The sequence below is a fragment of the Chlorocebus sabaeus genome, chromosome 1, assembly GCF_047675955.1.
Source record: "Chlorocebus sabaeus isolate Y175 chromosome 1, mChlSab1.0.hap1, whole genome shotgun sequence".
In the NCBI taxonomy this organism is placed as follows: domain Eukaryota; kingdom Metazoa; phylum Chordata; class Mammalia; order Primates; family Cercopithecidae; genus Chlorocebus; species Chlorocebus sabaeus.
The window spans coordinates 28,583,592-28,606,537 of NC_132904.1; positions in this window are offsets into that span (position 1 = coordinate 28,583,592).

The window sequence follows — 22,946 nt, forward strand, 5'->3', positions numbered from 1 at the left end:
CCAGGCCAGTGATGATGGGGTCCATCTTCCTGCACACCGAAAGCCTGTCTGCAGTCGGAGAGGCCATCTAGACCCCAGAGGTTGGGAAGAAGACGAGAAAATTTCGGTGCCTGATGCCAGTCTCACTCTTCCTCCTTGTGTATTCATCAGGACGGACCAGGCTTGTGTTAAGGTGTACCCAGGATTTGTTTTAATCAGGAATGGTAAGACTCACAGGCACAGAGGTGATTGTCATGAGGAAGAAGTCTGTGCTCACAGAACCCTAGAAACAGGAGGCGTGGCATGCCGCATAGGGCCACGTGGGGAAGGACCATCTCTTTGGGGCTTCTGGGGAAGTTGGAAACAGATGCTCCTTTTCTTTCCTGTTTATCATTAAACGTTGAGTCACTTGTCTCTAGGAAGGGGACTTCTTATTTACCCCTGGGTTGGGAAATAAATCATGACAGCAGCAAGCAGACAACAGCAGAGAAGTGTGTAATCTGAACATTTGTGGGATGCCATGATCCCTGGAGGAGCCCTTCACACTGACCCCATGAATGGCCCTCAACACATGCGTGAGCAAGGAGCAAGCATTCAGAGAAGTGCTCTCGCAGTACTCCAAGGAAGAGGCTGAAATTTGACTCAGCAAAGCCCACAGGGAAAAGGGAAAGTGGTTTATGAGTGTCCTCAGGAGCTATCACATCTAGACACTAGGCACTTTCATCTAAATGACTCTCATGACCCCAGTGTTGTCAGTGATCCTCAGTCAGTGGATCAGACTTGTCCCTTGGCATAAAGAGGGTAGCCAGTCACTCCTGGTCCCCTTCAGAGGGACCTTTTGAGAAACAAATGTAGCCAATTACTTATATAACCCCAGGCACTCTGTCCTGAATCCTGGGTGCTCCACCACCGTGGAGAAATAGGTTAGTCCCAGACACATAACACCAGCCTATGAGGCAGCTCTGGGACTCAGCTTCTCGAGCATCGCAATTTCAAGCTGGGAAATAATGGCAACACCTGACAAAAAACACAACACAATGCAGTAGCCATCAAGCAGGAAGTATGAGCATTCTACTCCCAGCTGTGCCTTGCCAAGCAGTGGCTGCTGTCTGTTGGGTCCAGGTAGCAAGTCAAGATCAGTCTAAGGACATTCCATCTCCATCTGGCATCAAACCACCCTGCTCACTGTGCCAGTTGTTCTCAGGATTTGTTTTAATCAGGAATGTTAAGACATAAGGCACACAGACATGGAAACGATTATCATGAAGGAAGAAGTTTGTGCTCATAGAGTCTAGAAGCAGGAGGTGTGGCACACGGGGCCACATGGTTCAGAAGGATAAGTGTTGGTCAGGAGGCAGGGAGAGGAGAGAGCATGGCCCCAAGCCTTTATTGGGGTTTTCATAGGAAGGAATGGTTAAGACAAGGTATATATGCTGACTAAGTTTAGGGTTGGATAGTTTGAATAATTTGGGTGGGTTCAGGGCCATAGGGGTGGTCCCTAGTTGTCTGGCCCTAGGGTGACTTAGGGCAGGGGGAATATTGGCTTGGCGTGTGAGAGTTTGGTTTTAAAAAGAAGAAGAAGATGGTTGGGAGTGTGGGTTCTGGATTAGTTGGTTTGTACATCAAAGGCATGCTCCCAGGAGAATTGTGCACTCTCTCTCTCTCGCTCTCGCTCTCTCTCGCGCTCTCTCTCTCTCTACCTCTCTCTCTCTCTGTCTCTCTCTGTCTCTCTCTCTCTCTAGGAATTTGCTAGCCCTGGATGGGGCGGCTTCTTTGGATCAAGGACCCAAATGCTAGAGCATGAAGAATACAGAAAATAAGAACATATACTCAATACAAGGTTATGCTGCAGTAACAAACAATCCCAAGGTTGTCGTGGCTTTTTACACAACTCAAGTTTCTTTGCCAATGCTGTACATTCACTGCAGGTTGGAGGAGAAGGGTGGGTATTCTGCTCACTGTAATCACTAAGGGCCTAAGATGATGGAAGCTTCATCTCAACACATGCCTCCACAATCACCAAGGCAGGGAAAGGGACTATGGCAAATTGCACCTGTGATCTTAAAGCTCCTGTCCAGAAGTACCAGTCAAATCATATGGGCACACCTAACCATGAAAGAGCATAGAAGCTGAATCCTACCATGTGCCAGGATGGAAGAGAAGCGGGATATTTGTGATTAGTCCTGATGACTACTGACAACTGTCATTGGAACCAAAAGATTCCTCTTTCGCTTAAGCAAAAGGAAGAATAATTGTTCAAAAGAACTGTGGCCTAGCGCAGTGGCTTGTGCTTGCAATCCCAGCATTTTGGGATACCAAGGTGGGCAGATCACTTGAGGCCAGGAGTTTGAGACTGGCCTGGGCAACATGGTGAAACTCTGTCTCTGTGTAAAATACAAACATCAGCTGGGCATGGTGGTGTGTGCCTGCAGTCCCAGCTACTCAGGAGGCTGAGGTGGGAAGATTGCTTGAGCTTGATCAAGGTGGCAGTGAGCTGAGATCACACCACTGCTCTTCAGCCTAGGTAACAGAGTGAGACCCTGTCTCAAAATAAAAATAAAAAAGAATTGTAATAATACATGCCCCGACACCCCATTTCAGCCTTTTTCTCATGATATAATGATAAGTCTCCTCACCTGTGTGGCACATGAGAGCACCTGAAACATTTTCTTAGATATCATCTTACCTCTTCACACAACCTTCTCAGGTTATTGGAGCATCCATTCACAAGTATTTGTGCATTTTACAGAGGAGAAGTCAGCTCAAAGTAGTCCGGGGCCGAGCTGGAACTTATATCTTGGGCTTTCAACTCAAAAGCCGGTGGTTTCTCCATTCCTGCCTCAACCTGGGAAAGAGAAAACTCATGATTCTTTACAGATCACCTAAATTTCCCCTTAATTTGGCAACTTTCGGCTCACTCCGTCATCAGTCCTGCCTTATCATCTCCATCCGGATCATGGTCATTTTCCTTTGCCTCCCTTTTCTGGTGATTTTTAGTTCCAAAGACAAATTGGCATGAGGACCAGACATTTGGGTTCTTCCCACACAAGCCAGTTCTCTAAATACACACAGTGGGCACCATGTCCAATAGTCATTAGTCAAGCTCTGTGGTCTGGTATTTACAAATTTCCAGGAAACGAGTCCAGCGTGGTGCGAGAGGCTCTCCGTTACTTTGTTCAGTAAGCTGAGATGTTATCAGAAGTGATAGTTTTCTAAAAAATTATTATTTGTTTTAATATTTTAATCTAGAAACCATTGGCTACCTGGCATTTTGAAAGTTTTCCAGTGGTTGAACATTTACAAGAACAATTGTGAACCTGTGACCATTGGCTTCCAAATATTGATCGTTCCTGAACATGCTCTTACCAGCATAATGTTGACCTTTACACAACTTCCTTCTTTCTTTGGTGCTCACATTTTTGTGATTTAATCGTCCTTTTTACAAGTACTTCAAGAAAAAATAAAGAATATTTTCTAATAGTATTCCCTCGTTGGTGTCAGAGGACCCTAATCTCTAAGGAGAGGGAATGGTCCTTTATTTGGGGAAGTGTCAAGAGTTCTTAAAGGTAAGTCTGAGAGGCTGAGTTTCTATTAGCCCCAGGCCCTTGGGAAAGTCTCTAATGGGCGTTAGGTCTCATCTGTAAGTAGAGATAAGATAACTCCTTCAGTAACGAATCCCATAAATTTACAGTAAACTGCATAGACCCACAGGCTGAAGAATGGAACTTTCTTGGCTATTGTTATCAATGTTGAACTAGCCATATGACCTAAGACACATACCACACAGTAAAATACAATACTGTCCCAACAAACTGAATGATAAATTATTTGCGAGATGCTTTGGGGTATCAGAGGGCATGGGGTCATTGTTATACACATGCTGGATCCCCAGCTCAGGGGATGGCCTCTGGTTAGAATTTCAGGAACTCTGATAAAGCTCTTGTTCAAGATATTTTTGCTTATTTGCTTATTAAACATCAGGGAGCAAGAGCCACTGTATTAGGATATTGATTTGGCTGCTTTAACAAAAGCCCAGCTTCCGTGGATTAAAGAATTTAGAAGTTTCTCTCTATGTAAAAGTCTGAGCTGGTAGGAGCTTTGAGCAAGTAGGATGGTTCTGCTCTGGTTCATAGACTCAGAATCCTTCCATCTTGTTTCACCAACCACCAGGTACCACCCTCATTGCTGTGAGCAAAGCCTGTGTGCCATCACCCTCCAAGTCTATATCCCAGCCATGGGAAGGGGAAGACGAGGAGGAGGAGGAGGGTATACCCCAGAAGTTGCCACATTATTTTCACTCATGTCCCACTGGCCTCCATCACATAATCTATACTTAGCTGCAACATAGGTTGGGAAATACAGTCTCTGCTAGGTGGTCTTGTGTATAGCTAACACGTTGGGGTTGGGGAGGGCAGGAGAATAAGCCAGTGGGTTTCTTGATTTTACTGAAATAGAGCAGATAGAGACGATTCACAGGTACTGTCATAAACACCCACTCAACTGACTACAGCTCAGTGTGGCTTAATTTATCAGTTACTTTCCCGGAAGCAGGTTTTCTGCAGGAAGAGAAAAGAACAGAAAGGAACTGTGCGGTGGTGGGGAGGAGCGGGTGGTGATGTGGGTGCTTCTTGAGGACAGAGACCATGTCTCATTCACTTGATATCCATGATAGCTTCCACTGTGTCTGGTGCACAGTTGATTGCCCCATAAATGTCCCTTTGCATCCCACTTCTTCCACAAACTCGCAGGATTTGACCTGTGTAGTAAACCATGCCTGAATTAGATTGAATGCAATAGAATGGCAGACTGACAGAACTCACGCTCACTAGAATTGCTCTTCCTAAATCGACCTCAGCTGGACCCTAATTCACCAACTAGGTGATTTCATCATTCTCCACCTTTCTTTCATTCTCCAGCATTGATTTCTGAGTCTGTGAGTGTGGGAGATTGGTTCATAGCAGTCTCCCAGCCACACTGTTTGGCTTGGGTAGGAAGAGGTAGGGATTGGGAACGCTGGGTGAGGGTAGGAAGGAGCTGCTGCTGAGGTGGTAAGTGAAGGGGCAGATGTGGACCTTCTGAGCTCCTGCCACTGCAGAGTTCAGGGACCAGCACTTCCAAGGGGTCAGCAAAGTCTCCAACTGCTGGAGGAGGGCAGGAAAGAGGCAGTAGCCCTGGGCCTGAGCAGAGGTGGCCGCACAGTCACCAGGGCTTTGCCCTGCCATGCCCTCTCTCTGGAATGCCTTCCCTTAATCCTTCCCTAATTCCTATTCATGCTTCTGAGTTCAGGAGCAGCACCTAACAGGGACCCAGGAAGTCAAATTAACTGGCCTGTCTTCTCCACCTGCGTTTTCTCCATCCTTCCTCGGCACACTGCATTTTAATGGTCTGTGTCTGTGCTTTCCCCCACACCCTGTTCACCTTTCTGTTCCCCACACCTGAGTGCACAGATAATGGGCAGCTTCTGTGGGTACCGAGAGTTTCCTGGCAGCAGCTGACTGTAGTGTATCCCTGGGGCTCCTTCTATAAAACAGATCATCGGTCAAGGCGCCATAGCCGGTTTGGTGACCCAAGGTTCTCATGCGCAAAAGCCAAACCTCACCTGGGCGCAGCTGGAGCTTGCCTGAGATGCCCAGCAGATGGCGCAGTCGTCCTCCTTATCGTCCCACCCTGGCCTAAAATCGGAACAAAGACCAGGAAAGCTGGGGGAAGGTGGGATAGTGGGCAGGCCTCTGCTAGAATCCTGCAAGGGGAGAAGCTTCCTGCAAAAGAAGCCCTCAGGCCCAGGCCCCTTCACCTACAGAACTCTCCCGCTCAGGCCCTGGGCAACATAGGCAGAGAAGGCAGAAGACAGAGCAGGCAGGGCAGGCCCACCCAGGGCGCCCGTTCAACATGCTCCCCAGGCCCAGCTGCAGAAGCCCCCAGGGTCTCCTCGGTGCTTCTGAGATGCCACCATTAGGGCCCATTAGATACAACTCTTCCAGATCAGGTTTTGCTCATGGCAACCATGCAGGTCCTGCAGTCTGTCCACAGTGGAACTTTCTACACCTGGACAGGCGGTGGAGCCAGGATTCAAATTTAGGGGTGCTTAGAGCTAAGTCTTAGTTTCTTCATCTCTAAAAGAGAGAGATGGAGAGTATTTTTTTCCTGGCAATGCCGCTTGGAGGGGATTCATTGTACATGAAGGTGTCTGAGAAATAAAAGATGCCGAATGTTGGTTTAACTTCAAATATGTACACAGGTGCCTCCACTGGGGTGAGCCCTTCAACAGCTCAGAGGATTCGTCAGTTCTTTTCTGAGAGTAGCTTTGATGTGATGGGGTTGGGGGCAGGGGTGGGGACATGGCAAGGAGCCCTTGTCACCTCTCATCTGGACAAGTCCAAAGGCCTCCAAACTGGTTCCCTGCCTCCCATCGTGCCATCCCTCTCTCCCTGCCTCTCATCCTTCCTCCTCATTGCTGCAGGTGTCTTGCAAATGGAAATCTAATGTCACTCTCTTGCCTAAAATACTTAAACAAATACTCAGAATAAAGCCCAAACTCAGAAAAATATTATTCAGTGTCCTTTATAACCTGATTTCTGACATTTTAGTCTCATGAAATAAAATTAAGAAATGGACTTAAATCAGAATCAGCAGTGCCCAGACCAGGGGCTGGAATGGGTCCTGGGTGATGATTCGGGTCAGCTCTGGGCCTCAAGGCTGGAAGGAGTGACAGGATGAGGAAGAAGGGAAGGAGAGGGCTTGGTAGCCCGCATTGTCCAATTCTCGATCTGCCTTTTCTCGAGGGCAGGGCCTGGGACAGTGCCTGCAGTCACACATACTCAGTCAGGATTTGTTGAATGCATGTAGGAATGAAAGAACAAATGAAGGAAAAAAATGACTATCCTGACAGGGACTAGGGTTGACTGAGTGGTCACTGTCAGTGCCACCAGCCACTGGCTCTTGCTAACCTCAGAGGCTGGAAGGGGCACTGCTGGAGGACAGTGAGGCTAAGGAGAAGAGAGCTCATCTCAGCTGCACCATCTGGGACCCTGCTCTAGGGGTTTGGGTAACGGTGGCATCAAGGGCAGAAATCCCAGAGCCTGCTATGCCCACAGCCTCTGAATGCTCTGTCCCAAACCTCCCAAGAAAGTCACCCGGGCTGCAGAGCCCCAGGGAAACCCTGTGGTCATCCAGGGTGCGTGGGCATGGCTGCCGGCCATCTGTTTCCCAGGATGGCTTTCTCCCTGGCACAGATGGTGAATCCAGACTCCTCTCTCCCATGTCACACAGCCAGCTGCGGAAGACGCTGCATTGCTGCAGTCTCTGCCTGGTGTCTTTCGTGACCCCATTTTCCACATCATTCGCCTCCACTCCTCTCCATATGTTGATTTCATTTCAACCTTATCCAAAACGAACTCCTCCCTCTGGTTGGTCTGTTGAGCCATCTCACAAAATGAAATTCAGAGCATCTGAGGCAGTGGGAAGCTCTTCTCTTGGCTTGTTTAGCAGAGGCGTGGGTATTCCCTTCATCCCCCCCTCACCACCTTAGCTCATCCTCATCATGATCTCTCACCTGGAATACTGGATTCGCTTCTGAAGGGCACCCTGCACTGACCTTGTCCTCCCCAAGTCCAACCTTCTCAGTGCTTTCCAGAAAGTAAACTTGATCTAGTTTTACCACCCCCCCCCCAAACCTGGTCCCACCTTCCGAGGCTTCTCCATCTTAGTAAATAACAGCTCCAACCAGAGACGTGGGAAACATCACTGCCTCCTTCTCTGTCTGCCGCTGCACCCACCATTTAATCCATTAGCAAGACTTGCCGGTTCTCGATCCAAAATATACTCACATTGGTCCATGTCTCTCCATCTGTGCACCAACTTGGTTAATGACTCTGTCATTTCTCACCTATGGTAGCCTCTAAGCATGATGACATCTACCCACCTCTGCCTCCTGAGCTCATAACACTTTCCTTAGCACTCCATTCACACCAACCTTCCTGCAGTTCCAAGTGTCCTCCAAAGTCTTTCCAGCCACAAGACCTGTGCACTCACTGCATCCCCCACCACCCCTCGCCCTGCTCCGAACTGTAACACTCTTTCCGCTGCTCTTGACAAGACTGGGTTCTTCCCGTTTTTTAAAGGCTCGTCTAAAAGATCACTTCCTTAGAGAAACTTTCTCAAGCTATGCTCTCTAAAGACGATTCTGTCTTTTATTCTGAATCACAGCATCCTGTTCATTTCTTGCCCCCCACCACCCCACGCCATGGAAAGTCTCATTAATTCAGTGAACTGATGTCCATTCTAATTTATTCACCATGCTCATTTTCTGTCTCCCCACTGGAGACATGAAGATGAGAAACTTGTCTATCTTGTTCAATGGTATATCCCCATAGCCTAGCACAGAGTACATGCTCAATAAATATATGCTGACTGAATGTAATAAGTGAACGGAAGATGCATCATGGCTCTGTCCTGCTTTTCTCTGTCAATGGTTTCCCGTTGTCCCCAGTATGCTGTCAAAACTCCAAACTCCACAGGGCTCCATTAGAGTTTCTTCACGAAATTACCTCAGCTCACCTTTCCAATGTCCTCATTAGGTTTATGGGGAATCGATCTGGAAAGGCTCAAGCCATAATGGGTTCCATGGTGCAGACAAGAGCCCTGGCCTGGCAGTGAGTAAAAGGGACATTGAACAAATGATCTTTATGATTGCAGGCAGTGCTTCCATTCTGTGCAGTCTGAGGTTTGTTTGGGTGTGTGGTTAGTTTGTTTATTTGCTGTTTGTTTTTTAAACCATAGCTGGGATGAAATGCTGAATCAAGAAGCCAAGGGAGAAATCTGAGAACAGAAGCAACAGCTCTTGCTGTCTTGGGTGACTGGGAAGGGATATACAGAGATCAGGAAGCCCTAGTGCCGACTCAGGCCAGGCAGCGTCAGGAGTCTCAAGAAAACAAACCCTGGAGATTGGCAGGTCCGAGAGCAGGGCAGGGGGCCACACCAGTCTCGTTCACCTTCTATCCCCAGTGCTTAGTCTTTGGCACATGGTAGGTCCTTGGTGAAAGATTGAGGGGAAGCACATGCCACAGGGACCGGAAACCCCATCCCACTCAGATCACAAGAAAGTCCCCCAGGCCATGGTCCCTCTGAACGAGAAGCATCTACGGATGGCAGGGGCAGGGCTATTTGTCCCACTCATCTCCCCTCCTCAGACCTCAACTGAGCCTTCAGCCGCCCCCGTGAACATGTCCTACTGGCCCAGCCTCAGTTCTGCTCCCTCCACTGATAAACGTATCTGATAGATTAAACATCTTTGCTGGCTCTTTGCAATGGCTCTGTGTCTGGATACGGTTTCTTTTCCTTTTTTTTTTTTTTTTGAGGCAGAGTCTTGCTCTGTTGCCCAGGCTGGAGTATGGTGTAATCTGGGTTCACTGGAGACTCAACCACCCGGACTCAAGCAATCCTCCCACCTCAGCCTCCCAAGTAGCACACACCACAACAGCCCAACTGATTAAAAAACTATATATATATATATATATATATATATATCTGATTAAAAATATAAATATATATATATATATACAGATGTGGTCTTGCTTTGTCGCCCAGGCTGGTTGCAAACTCCTGGGCTCAAGCGACCCTCCTGCCTCAGCCTCGTAAAGTGCTGGGATTATAGGCATGAGCCACTGTGCTCAGCCCCCGGTTTCTTGCTCTTATCCTCCCAAGCCCAGCAGCACCAGGCAGCTGCCAGGATTGAAGAAGGCACTTCTGAGTTTCCAAGTCAGCTTCCTCAGAGAGTGTTCCCTCAATTCCTGGGTGTGCAGCTCTGGGGATAGCCCTCTGGGCTCAGCCCTGACCACAGATATAAACTGAGCCTCTGCAGCAGGGATGGGGTAGGAGGAGCTGACGGTACCTAGGGACTTTTCCACGAAGCACAGTCCTTCCAAGCAGTACGAGCTTCTCCACAGCAAACCCCAAAAACTGTGTGCACTTCTGATTAATCCACTGAGATGAGTCCGCTGAGAGGGCAAAGGATCTCCACGTTCACACTGGGCACCAGAAGTTGGCACACAAAGCATCTAGCGGGCATGCACACCAGGTCTTTGAATCCTTGTATCCCTCAGCGGTGGTTTTATTATCTCCGCTTCCTCAGATCAGGAAACAGAGCCTTGGAGATGAGAAATAATTTGCTGGAGGTCATAGCTAGGTCTGGCCCCAAGTCCAGTGGTTTTTGGTTTCTGGACAAATTTAGGGCTGGGAAGTTACAGTGTGGAAAAGGATCATCCTCAGAAGACAAAAGTGTCAAAATTGATGAGGTGGCCCCCAGGAGTGCTGGTGATCTAAAGCTGAGAGCTCCAGGGACAAGGAGAAGGGGGTTGCCCCAGAAGGACCGGTCAGAGACCAAGGAGGCTGGGGAGATGTCTGGGAACCTGGTGACATTAGGAGCAGTTGGAAATAGAGGAGGGAAAGAAAGGAGGAGGCTCAGGAGGGGGTAACATCAAAAGGCTATCTCATGACAGGGGGGGTGCATGTTACTCCAGGTGGCAGGGCAAGGTTGGAGTGGGGAGGACAGTGGGGAGGGATAGCTGCCTGGCTTTGTAGGGTTATTCTCTGGCTCCGAGGGTTGTGGATGGTAAAAGCTGGTGCTTTAACATCAGGTGCCTCTGTGGGTTCTTCGGAAGCCTCCATCCGAGGGTCCTAACACAGGTGCCTGTCTTCTCCAGTGTCCACTCAGGACTAACACCTCAGTTTTCTGCGATCCACTCCATTTACAGGTTTACTCTGTTGAAGCCACATCAGCGCCTCCAGGCTGAGGTTATATGTGGTTTGTAAAGCCTAAAATATTTACCATCAGGTTCTTTACAGAAAAAGTTTGATTAAAGTTTGATGAAAAAATAGTATGTTATACACCTTGCCTTTTTTTTTTTTCTTTAACCCAATAACCTATCCTGAAGGTCTCTTTCTATCAGTACTTAAGAGCTTGTTCATTCCTTTCTAGGGCACACAGAATACCATTGCCTGGATGGGCTATGATTTATTTAGCCAGTTTCCTATTGGTGAGCAGTTAGGCTGTTACTAACCTTCTGCTATTACAGATGCTGCTGCAATAGATAGATCTGTACATGAAGCTGGAGTAAGTTCCAAGAAATGTATACGCCCAGATCTCAGCACAGATCTACTGAGGCAGTGTCTTTGGAGTTAGAGTCCCAGGCATCTCTATTTTTAGGAATTCCCCAAGTGTTGCACATATAGCCAGGTTGGGGAATCACATTTATAGCTCATATATTCTGATGACAAGAGAGGCTGGATCCCCCTTGCTGGTCCCACAAGAGTCCAGAGAGGGAGGCAGGCATCTCTCACCCCTCAGAGGAATATCAGTCTTCAAGGCCTGGTTGGCACTGGCCCCCCAAAGATTGGAGAGAAAATTAGGAAGCCAAAGTGGTATTGTGATTGCTCAGAGTTTTCTTTGTCTTTATTGAGACACAGTCAGAGCCCGTTCTGGCCCAGGGCAATGATGGGGAGGTACAGGGGCTGCGGAGCATGTGGAGGGACCCCTGGGGAGGCGGAACTGGGGACATGACATCTGGCTGAGACTGGAAGCATAAGTAAGAGTTAGCCAGAGGGTAACAGCTCTTGCTGTCTTGGATGGCTGGGAAGGGATATGCAGAGATCAGGAATCCCTAGTTGAGAAAAGGCAGCGTCAGGAGTCTCAAGAAAACAAACCCCGGAGATCGGCAGGTCCGAGAGCAGGGCAGAGGGGCCACACCAGACTCATTCCCCTTCTATCCCCAGTGCTTAGTCTTTGGCACATGGTAGGTCCTTGGTGAAAGGTTGAGGGGAAGCACATGCCATGGGGACCGGAAACCCCATCCCACTCATGTCACTGCTGAGGGTCATCACAAGAAAATCCCCCAGGCCATGGTCCCTCTGAATGAGAAGCGTCTATGGATGGCAGGGGCAGGTCTATTTGTCCCGCTTGTCTCCCCTCCTCAGACCTCAACTCAGCCTTCAGCTGCCCCGGTGAACATGTCCTACGGGCCCAGCCTCAGTTCTGCTCCCTCCACCGATAAAGGAGGGAGGAACACAGGGAAGACGGTCAGGCAGAGCGACAGCATGTGCCAAGGCTCAGAGGAGACAGTGAAGGGCTCAGAGCTGACTGCAGGAATTCATGCTCATAGTAGGCCTGTCATTCTTTGATTCCTGTTTTTTTCTCTACTAGGCTGTGAGGTTTATAAGGACAGGGCCTGTGCCCTTTTCTTCCATCCTGTTCTCTTTATCCTCCCTCCCTTCTTTTCTTCCTTCCCTGCTTCTTTCCTCATTTTACCTCTTGGCTATATCACCGGTGTCTCAAATATTGGTGGGTGAGTGAGTGAGTGAGGGAACGGACTTAGGTCTGGGAGGTTGCCCCAGGGAGAACCAAGTCTTGAGTGGTCTGCATTTGTTCTGAAGCCCTTTCTCCTCTCCTCTGTCTCTCTCCGCCAGCACAGTGGTTCCCAGGGGTGCCTCTACAGCACCTTCATGCCGTCTCCAGCCCAGCAGCCCCCCACTGCTCCTGCATGCTGGAGGTGGGGCTGCTGGGAACCTGGCCAGCTGGGGGAGAGTAGTAAGAAATGGGTCCTTGCTGACCTGTCCTTCCTTAAGCTTCGTCCTGGACCTTTTCCCTCTGAACCTTGCTGCCGACGAAGATGGACACCTGCACAGGCTCTGTGCTCCATCCAGACGAACAGTGGAAGCTGCACGGATAGTCCTCCCCAGGGCTGGAGCAGCCGGGGCTCAGAGGCTACCACGACACAGAACTCTGGGCCTCACAACATACGTGTCCTGGCCTCATCCAATGCACTTCCCTTTTCCAAATCCCCTGAAGCATCTCACTTTTCTAAGCTATGCATTCAGCGATTCGTGCAGGAGAAGCACCAGTCCGGAAAGAAGTTCCGCCATCAGCTGCCCAGTCCCGGGGTGAGTCACCTGCCCTCCCATCTGCTGAGTCCTAGGATAAAAGAAACTCCCTCATGCTAGGACTGGGGCTGGAATCAGGGACTCTTCCCAAACCCTTTTTGTTCTAGACACTGCAGACCTGGCTGTGATCTGCCGCCTTTCCTCAGAGCCCCACCCTGTGGCACCATCAAGTGAGGTTCCTTTGTGGTCACTCCCTCAGGAGTTGTAAACGGCAGTTCTCTTCTCTGTTCACAATGTGAGTCCACTTGCCATGCCCTTCAGTTCCACTGTCAACACTAGTTTAGGTGTAGAGCCCTCATCTGGACTCCTGACATCCTCCTAACAGGCTTCGCCCCTTCTGTTGTCTCCTGAAATCCATTCTGTGCTGGATGGCTGAGTGGTCACTTTAAACCCATCAGATGTTATCACTTCTACACTTAAAACCTGCCACGAGGCTCACCATAACACCTGCGCTCCTTGTCCCAGCCTCCCCAGCTCAGTGGGCCGCCTCTCCTCCCTGCACTTTCCCCAGGCACGCTGACCTCCCTCTGTTCCTCAATCACACTGAACTCCCTTCTGCACGAGACCTTGGCACCAGCTCTTTGGTCGCCCTAGAACATACTTCCCCCAGATCCACATGTGGCTGCACAGGGTTCAGCCCCAGTGTGACCTTCTCAGGGAGGCTTCCTTGACCACCCAACCCAAAGTCACAGAGCATCTTTCCTACATATCACACTTGCTGAAATGATCTTGTTTAGCGTTGTCTGTGTACTCCCACTGGAAGACGAGCTCTAGGTGAGTGTGAACCCTGTTTGTCATTTTCACTGTGGGGTCCCCACCTTCTGGAGCTTGAATTCCCATCTCTTTAGAGCTCTGCAGGAGCTGTGTCTTTGTCGCGGTTCTGAATCTTTTCAACAAACACTTTTGTTAGGCAGGAGGTCCAGCAGCCCCTTGCTTTTGATTTTCAAAACTTAACTAAGATTCACAAATTAGAGCTCAGATCCAATCTCAGAGGATGGAGAATACTCCAGCTGATTGACTTCTCTTTCTTTGATGTGAAGCCCTTTGATTTCTCCTACCTGCCTGCTGCCTCACCCCACTCCATCTGCCTCCACCCTCCACGGACAGGCCCCTGGCTCCAGCCCTACTCCCTTGCCACCCATCCATCAAAGGAAGACAAGACGGCTCAGGAGCCCCTGAGCTTATCTGAAACAAAGCTAGGAAAAGAAGATACAAACAACATGCAGGGAGGGGAACAGGGCTACCAGAGGCCCTGGTCACAGAAGAGGTCAGCCAAGAAGCGTGCCAGGTGGCTGTGAGGGCGTGCAACCCTGGCCCAGTGACTCACAGCATGATGAACTCACTCTGGGTCAAGCTTTCCTCTGTGTGAGCAGCACCCCCGGGGCCAGGAGACTCTAGGGGAAAGTCCTAGAGAGCTGTGTCTTAACACCAGCTTTGCCTTGGAATTTTTAAGGTGTCTGCATCTGTTTATTCCCTTGTCTCTTTACCTCCTGTTTAACCACTACCCCCTTCCCCCACCCCAGGTGATTTGAGAAAGAAAATAATAGCATTTTTTTTTTTAGCATGTAGTATGAGCCAGGCACTGTTCTGAGCCTTTTAAATGCTTAGAATATTTCATTCACACAACAACCTGGTAAAATGAGAACTATTATTCCCTTTTTTAACAGAAAACTGGGCACCAGGGAAGTTACGTAACTTGCCCAAGTTCACATAGTTAGTTAGGAGAACTGGAATTTGCTCCCAGGCAATCTCATTGCAGAGTGTGCGCTCTTAGCCGCTCCACCAGTTTTTCTCTAGTAGGATAATGGAGGCGAACAAGCCTGTTAACTCTGACACCCCCATGTAAGCATTCATTATTATTCAACCTCTTCTTCCCTGGCTTCTAGCATCCTCTGTGTCTCTATTAGAGTTTTTCTGCCCTGGGGCACAGAGGTGACCAGGTGAACCCCTACCTTCTGGGACCCAGTGCACGGCCTGGCATAACAGGTGCACAAGTGTTTATACAGCTGGACTCCACCTGGGAGGGTAGTTGAGGAATGAGGGAAGGAGGATAAAATGGTGGAAAAGCTGGAATTCTGAGTTAGAGATTACTGATCATTCTATTAGTAATAACAAATAGCTAATGTTTACTGAGTTGTAATTCCGTGTCAGACACGGTTTGAAGCATTTCAGATATCAAATGAGATGGTTATGCTGTTGATAAGGGTAAGATTATATTTCAGATAAGTTGATATTTGAAAAGCTTATGCTGTCCAACCTCACAGATGGCCTCCAGGGATCCTCCCCTCCTAGTATCCTTATCCGTGCTTAGTCCCAGCCCAAACCGAGTCAGGGCTGACCTGTGTGATGCCAGTGCATCACGACTTCCCCCTTGGTCTCTTGGATCACTCGCTCTGAGGGAAGCCTGCCCCCATCCAGGGAGGACACTCAGGCAGTCCTACGGTGAGGCCTGTGTGGAAAGGAAATGAGACCTCTGGCCAACAGCCGCGTGAGTGAGACAACTTGGAAGTGGATGCTCCAGCCCTACTTGAACCTTCAGATGATGCAGCACTAGCCAACATGTGACAGCACCCTCACAAGAGGCCAGAAATGTGCAGTGAAACACCCCTTAATTCCCGGTCCATAGAAACTATGAGATAGTAAATGGTGGCTGTTTTATGGCACCACATACCAAAAATAAAATCCTAAGGTCCCCCAATCATCTGAATGGACTTCTTCCTCAGCCAGGGCACTCTTAAAATTTAACCTGAAAGACTAGCTCAGGTCTTGATGAGAAGTACGGGCTGGATCTGTCTCATTATACCTCTCTGGCATTAATATCAACACAGACTTTAGTCTGATAAGAAACATTTTACAACCTATTCTCTCTGAAGCCTACCATCTGAAGGCTTCCTCTGCAAATAAGAATTTGGTCTCCACAATATTTTATCTTAACCTAGACATTCCTTTCTATTGATCCCAGGTCTTTAGATAAACTCAGCCCATTGTCAATCAGAAAAGTTTTAAATCCACCTATAAGCTGGAGGCCCCTGCTTCAAGTTGTCCTACCTTTCTGGACCAAACTAGTGTATTTCTTAAATGTATTTGATTGAAGTCTCATGACTCCCTAGAATACATAAAACTAAGCTGCACCCCGACCACCTTGGGCACATGTTCTCAGGACCTCCTGAGGGCTGTGTCATGGGCCATGGTCAGTCATATTTGTCTCAGAATAAACTTCTTCAAATATTTTACAGTGTTTGACTCTTTTTGTCGACAGTACCACGTTTTGGGGTAATTTGTTATGCTGCAATAGATAACGAATACATCAACTCTCATTTAGTCATCACAACAACTTTACAAAGTAGATCCTTAAATTATCCAGCATAAAGCTAGAAGGAGGTGGTGGCAGGCTTCTAGTCCAAGGAGTCCCACCCCAGAGCCTGCTCTCTAGATGCTCAAGTGATGGTGGCTCTCGCATGAGAGATTCTCTGGGAGACACAGCAGACCACAGTACCAGCCTTTCCTCAGTATCACCTTAAATAAAGAGTACTGTGACCCTTCTTAAAGATTTTGACTCACTTTGTCTAGAATGGGGCCTGTAGCCAATTCAAGGCCTGAATATTTCAGGACTCCTAATCTTCTTAGAACTCCTCGGTATGCAACTATGGCTATCCCATTTGACTATTCAGGAGGCTTAGACTATGCTGCAGTGACTAGAAATCTCAGTGGTTTAACACATAGAGGTTCATTTCTCCTTCCTGTCTCAGTCTGACACCAGGTGGGCAATTCTCCTCCATCTTGAACTGTGCCATCTGGAACACATGCTTCCTAAATCACTGCAACAAAGCAAGGGAAAGAAAGCAGAGACCATTCGACATGTTTATAAGGGGCCAAGACGGAAAGTAACTTATATCATGCCCAATATTCACTGGCCAAAGCCCAGTCACTTGAGCTAATACAACTGCAAGGGAAGCTGGAAAATGTGAAAAGCAAATGCATATCCGGTGAATCACATCAATGCTCTGCCACACCTATTATTTGCGGGCAATAATACGCTATGTTGCAGATTTCTGTTTATGTTGATTTCTCAATTAGACAGAAGCTCTTTGAGGTCAAGAACAACCTTCAATTTCTCCCCTATAGGGCTGATCACTTGGTCACTGCTAAATGTGCTCTTCTGGATAAACTGGTGATGCAGTCATTCTAAGGAAGTGACTATTGGCCATGTGACATAGAGTTTTACAGATTTGGGTGCAAATCCTGACTCTAGCCCTCACTTGGCAAGTTCTCTAAGCCTCGGTTGTTCTGCCTGTGAAACAGGAATGACGATGGCTGTCTTACAAAGTTAGAGTGTGAACTAAGTGAAATAATTTAGACTATCAATTACCTGCCACCCTTCATGCAACAGAGAGGAGGTTCAAAAATGATACCTCTTATAATCTACAAAACCAGGGGCATCAAGAAGGATGAAATTCCTGGGGGCCTATGAGCCCCTTGAAATTGTATGCAAATATTTTGTATATATATGAATCCTTTCCTTATTTATTTATAAAAGCACACATGTCATAATTCATTGTAAAATGTTTACATATTACATATTACAGATTATAATAGCTCATGCATATTGAGTGCTTACCATATTCCAGGCACTGCTTTGGGTGCTTTGTATGCATAACTCATGAAGCCCGTGACCTAGATGCTGTTATTTTCATCCTTATTTTACAGATAAGGAAACCGATTCACAGAGAGATTAAGCTCCCAAAGGCCCCCCACAGCCAGTAAGTACCTGAGTTGGTGTCAACTCAAACCCAGGCAGTCTAACTACACAGCACATATCTAATGTCAGTCATACTCAGACCAGCAGCAGCAGCAGCAGCAGCAGCAGCAGCAGCAGCAGCAGCAGCAGCAGCAGCAGCAGCAGCAGCAGCAGCACCTGGGAGCTTGTTAGAAATGTGAATTCTTGGGTCCCTCCCCAGACCTACTGAATCAGAACTCTGGTTTTTAATGAGCCCTCACGATGATTCTGATACACGTTAAAGTTTACGAACCCTGTGCTCTGCTATTGTGCTGCTTCTCCACCCCATCGGTTAGTTCTTCTGGTACCTAGCACAGGTCTGTGGCTTACTAAGTGAACAAATTCATACTGTCACCTACACATAACTCTGATTCAAAACCTTTCTTCTTGCACCTGCTGTTAGAAGCATCAGAAGGAAAAAGCCTGCCCAAAATAAATTGGAAAGTGTCCTCTTTTGTCCTGTTGGGGTCACTTGCACCCCTAGCTCTCCTCAAACTGGACAAGTCAGCTATCAGAGCAGATCACTGGTCAAAACCACACCAGAGCCCCATGCTCTCTGCATGCCAAGGAGGAAGGCAGAGGGTGGCTGGCTGAACCCCAGGGATGGTATTTTGTTCCTTGCCAAGCACCATGCATCTCAAACAAGCGTGCAGCAAACAGATCGCAGCCCGGGACTCTCTCCGCCCTCTGCCCCAGCTGTTCCTGCCTTGACGCCCAGCCTCTTCTCTGTGATCCCTCTGATATCCAGATGGCAGCAGACACAGTAGCAAAGGCAGCTCCAGGCAAGCAGCTCCCAAGCCAGCTGTGTATTTGATTAACAAGAAAGCCAGGCAGATGCAGCTTATCGGGAGGACTCACAAAGGCAGCGAGCAGACAGCCACAAAATGCCAGCCTCTTTTATCCTCTGCCCAACCAAGGGAATTGTTCATGTTGATTCTGATGTGTGTTAAATGATACCAAAATGACAACCACTATGACGAAGCCCTTGCTATGGGTCAGGCAACCTGCATTACAACAACCTTTTGGTGGAGATAGTATTATTATTATCCGTAATTTACACATAAGGAAACTGAGGCTTAGAGTGACAAAATAAAGCATCCAAGGTCACAAAAATGATAAGGAGTGACGTCAGTTTTCAGGTCTGGGTCTACTGGACCCCCAAGCCTATACGACCAACCACTGCACTACACAGTGCAAGCCAGCACGGTGCACTTGAACTTGGGCCTGAGCGGGCCTGATGGGGCTCTTCATGCAGCTACAATCCGTACTTGCCGCCTCCTGGAAAGCATCTCACAAAGTTTATTGAGTGTAATGTTCACAGTCACTTATTGAATAGATCCTCTTTGTTTAGAATTGTGACATTTTGTTGATCATGGATTTTTTTTGCATTAATTTTGATTTTTAAAAATATTGCATTAAACTATTATTTATGTTGGCTACTGAGCTTTCTGCCATCCCCTTAAATTTTATGCCCAAGACAAGTGTCTCCCTCACCTCATCCTAGTCCCAACCCTGTTTAATTCTACAAGGTAGGGCACTGGTGCAGGGTGAATAAATTATCGCACATTTACAGATGGGGAAACTGAGGCTGGAGGGGGCCAGTGTGTAATTGGGCACACTGCAGGTGACTTGGGATATATTTAGTTCTGGGCTTGTCTGACTCTCGTGCCTCTGTTCTCACTGCACAAAGTTGCCCCCAGAGCATTTATTTGAAGCCATTTAGGACTGCTTTGCTACAAAGTTGGCCTTCTGAGACGGCCAGAAACCCACCCTGGGACTCCTATATCACACAAGGGTGATATGATGGCAGATTCTGCAGACCCACCAGGGCACATTGGCTCTGCTCACCCAGGTAAACTTGTTGGCCTGCAACACAGAAGTAAAGAGAGGGGAAGGGCCTCGGACTAAAAGGGCCCTGGAGGAGGGATCTTCTATGCCTTTCCCGAGGCTGGGGCTGCAATGAAGACGCAGAAGCAGCTCCCAACCCACCCTGTGACCTACCCACCCAGCAGCCTGCGGGAAGATGAGGACATCAGGCTCTTTGTCTCTTTTGTCTTTGGTTTCCCAGCTACTCTCTGAGAAGCCACCTCATCTATTGGATGGAAATGATGGAGGTACTCTTTCAATAGGGATGCTTTGTTTTTCTTCTGGTTTAGGCCTCAGCTGGGTGTTTAACCCAAGGAGGCAGCTAGTCTGGGGAAGAATGGGAAGAGGCTGTGCCTTTGCGCTATCTCCTGCTGGGCAGTCCTGTGTCTTGGCTCTGGCTGAGAGGCTCTGGAGTCATGAATCCTGGGCTCTCTGGACAGAGGGCACTTTAGCAAGGTTAGGAACCTGGAATGCAACAGAGAGATAGCAGGGAGGGCAGCCAAGGGCTTCTAGCCTAGACAGCTCAGGTTTGTTTCAGAGGCTCAGAGCAGAATGTGGGAACCCAGTGGCCATCCTAGGCCAAAATATAAACCATTCTCCAGAAATAGAAGAATTCAGCCCCAATGCAAGCCATCTTCTTGCTGTTACTGGTGTCTCTTGGCCTCAGGCCACTTTTCGGAGGGTTGGTTACCCACTCCCCAGGCGACAAAGCCTCAGCTCCCAGCACTGGCACTACAGGGCACTAGAAGTCAGATATTTGGTGAGTTGTAGTCTCCTCCTTAGTTACAGGTCCGAGTTGTGGATGTCTTCAGTGAATGTTTATTTAGGCATCTCCTTGCCTCTGGTCCTTGAAATACAACAGAGTTCTAAGAAAGAGTTGACTCTGTCACTCCAAATGCCCAGCCCAGGATGATTGCCCTGAATTTAAAAGGGAATAGTACTTTAAGAAATAATGGTAGGCATGATAGTGGGATGAGATATCATATGGCTTGTATATAGTTATCTACTACTGCATAACAAATTATCCCCAAACTTAGTGACTTAAAACAGCATTTATTTTCTCTCAGTTAATGTAAATCAAAAATCCAAGCACAGTTTAGCTGGGTACTCTGCCTTAAGGTTTCTCACAAGACTAAAATCAATGTGTTGACTGGGGCTGTGGTCTCATCTGAAGGCTTTGCTGGGAAGGGTACACTTCCAAGCACACATTAGTAGGATTCAGTTTCCAGCTGTTGATTGGAAGTCACCCATAGTTCCGTGACAGATTGACCTGTCTATCAGGACAAACATATAAGAAGAAAAAGATAAGTCAGTGTTTTCTAACCTAATCATGGAAGTGACATCTCATTACTTTTGCCTTATTCTATTGGTTAGAAGCGAGTCAGTAGGTCCAGCCCATGCTCAGGGAAGGGGATTACAAAAGGGTAGGAATATCAGGAGGCAGAGATCAATGGGGTCATGTCAGACTCTGCCTCCCATAACTTTTTGGGCTAAACGGGCTTTTTCTGCTAGCTATACATTCGTCTTTCTGGAAACCTTCCATTACCCGCAGAGAGTTCCTTATACAAGGTGGCCATAATGACACTTGCCATAATGGATTGGACAAGACTAGAATACCTGACCAAAGACAGCCCAAGTGGGGTGGGGGGCTCAACTCCATCAGAACCCATTTCTTGGCAAGTTCGAATGGAAAACTCAGGGAAAGACAAAGATTATTCACTTATTCAAAAGAATTCTAGGCACTGCATATAAAATAGTGCACAAAACAGGCATGATCCCTGTCTTCACAGGGTAGATAGGCAGAGGTGTAAAGATGCAAAGTGCAAAAGCGATAGGCAAGAACTGGGGAGGCCATGAACTAGGTAGGCCATTGGAGATCATGAGAAAGCAACAGCTATGAGGGAGGTACAGAGAAGAGGGAGAAGGATGGTCAGGAATGCAGGAGGAATAGAAGCAGAGGCAAAACATAGCTAAGCTGCCCCAGTGGCAAGCCCAGGTTTAAGGAGAAGTGGATGCCTACTCACTAGCTTACCAACTCTATTGAACAGATACCATCTTTCCTGAAAATCCTGCAGATTAAGGAGGACTCCGATTGACCCAGGTTGGGTCACTCGCCCTCATTGAACCAAGGGGTGGGAGTTCCCAACCAGCCATCTCTGAGTCACCTGCTAGACTAGGGGAAGGTAGAGGAGCTGGGGTCAGCTTCATTTAAAGCTCATGACAAATCGGTTTTGACTCCAGAGGTAGAGACTCTGGGCAGGTAAAACAAACGATGTCTATTGGTGCATGGAGTTTAGAAGAGGAAAACTAGGAATTGTTGGGTGCTAATGTCTCTCTGTGAGGCATCACTGGACAGATTTCAGATAGTTCTTTTTCAGTTTCTACACAACTATGGGCCATTCATTCCTCCAATGGTTCTTCTGCGTGCAACCTCCACAGGTAATCCTCTCAACAAGTTCTGAATTCTGAGCACAAAAGGTATGTTTTGATCCCTGGGTCAGTTGTTTAAATCAGAAACTCAGATGTTTACTTCCATTTCTATCTTACTGATTTCTATTAGGCTACATGTTGAAAATTTTCTACACTGGCAACTTTTCTTACAAACATGTTTTTTCCTATTCTCCTATTTTAGGTCAGAGGACATTAAAAAAGAGAGAGGATGACTCTCTCTTGACTTTGGCTGTGGGTTCACTCCAGAATACTGTTATGAAAGGTTCTTGGCATTTGTTGATTCATCCTTGTTTTCTTTGCAAATTCAAATCTTTGTCCAAGCTACCCTGAAGCCATGGTGTGCTGGAACTAGCTTGCACTGACTCTTGGGAGCTTCTGTACCACGTGCTGCATTAGGTCATATCTTGTGATTAGCTTGAAACTGGCTAAGGTGGGAGTATATACACCATGGAAATCTGCAAATGTTACGATTCATAGCTTTCCCCTACTCCCCCAACCCCAAAGAGCTGGTGGTTAAATATTTACCAGCACACCACTGCCTTTTAGGAAAAGCCTTCTGACATGGCCTTATTTTAACAACTTTCCTGTTTCCTTGTGCTCTCAGGGCCATTTAAAAAATTATGGCATAGCTGAGTTATTTAGTTTCTCTCTTTATCTCTCCTACACTGCTACTTTTAACATTTTCCCTCACCAGAGGGCCTGACAATGCAGTAGACTAGTTGGTATATATCTGATTGCTGGGGACAATCAGTGTAAAAAAAACCCTGAACTCTGCAGCAAATTTCTGCCTTCCTTCCTGAGGTTTACAAAAATACTTTAATTATATCCCTCAGTTTAACTGTAGACCGTGGTTAAAATTCAGCTTCTATAGATATGCCTTCTGGTCTAGTAGTTTTCAGGGGCTCTTTTGCAATGTAATTGTTCTTTTCCTGAGACAAAC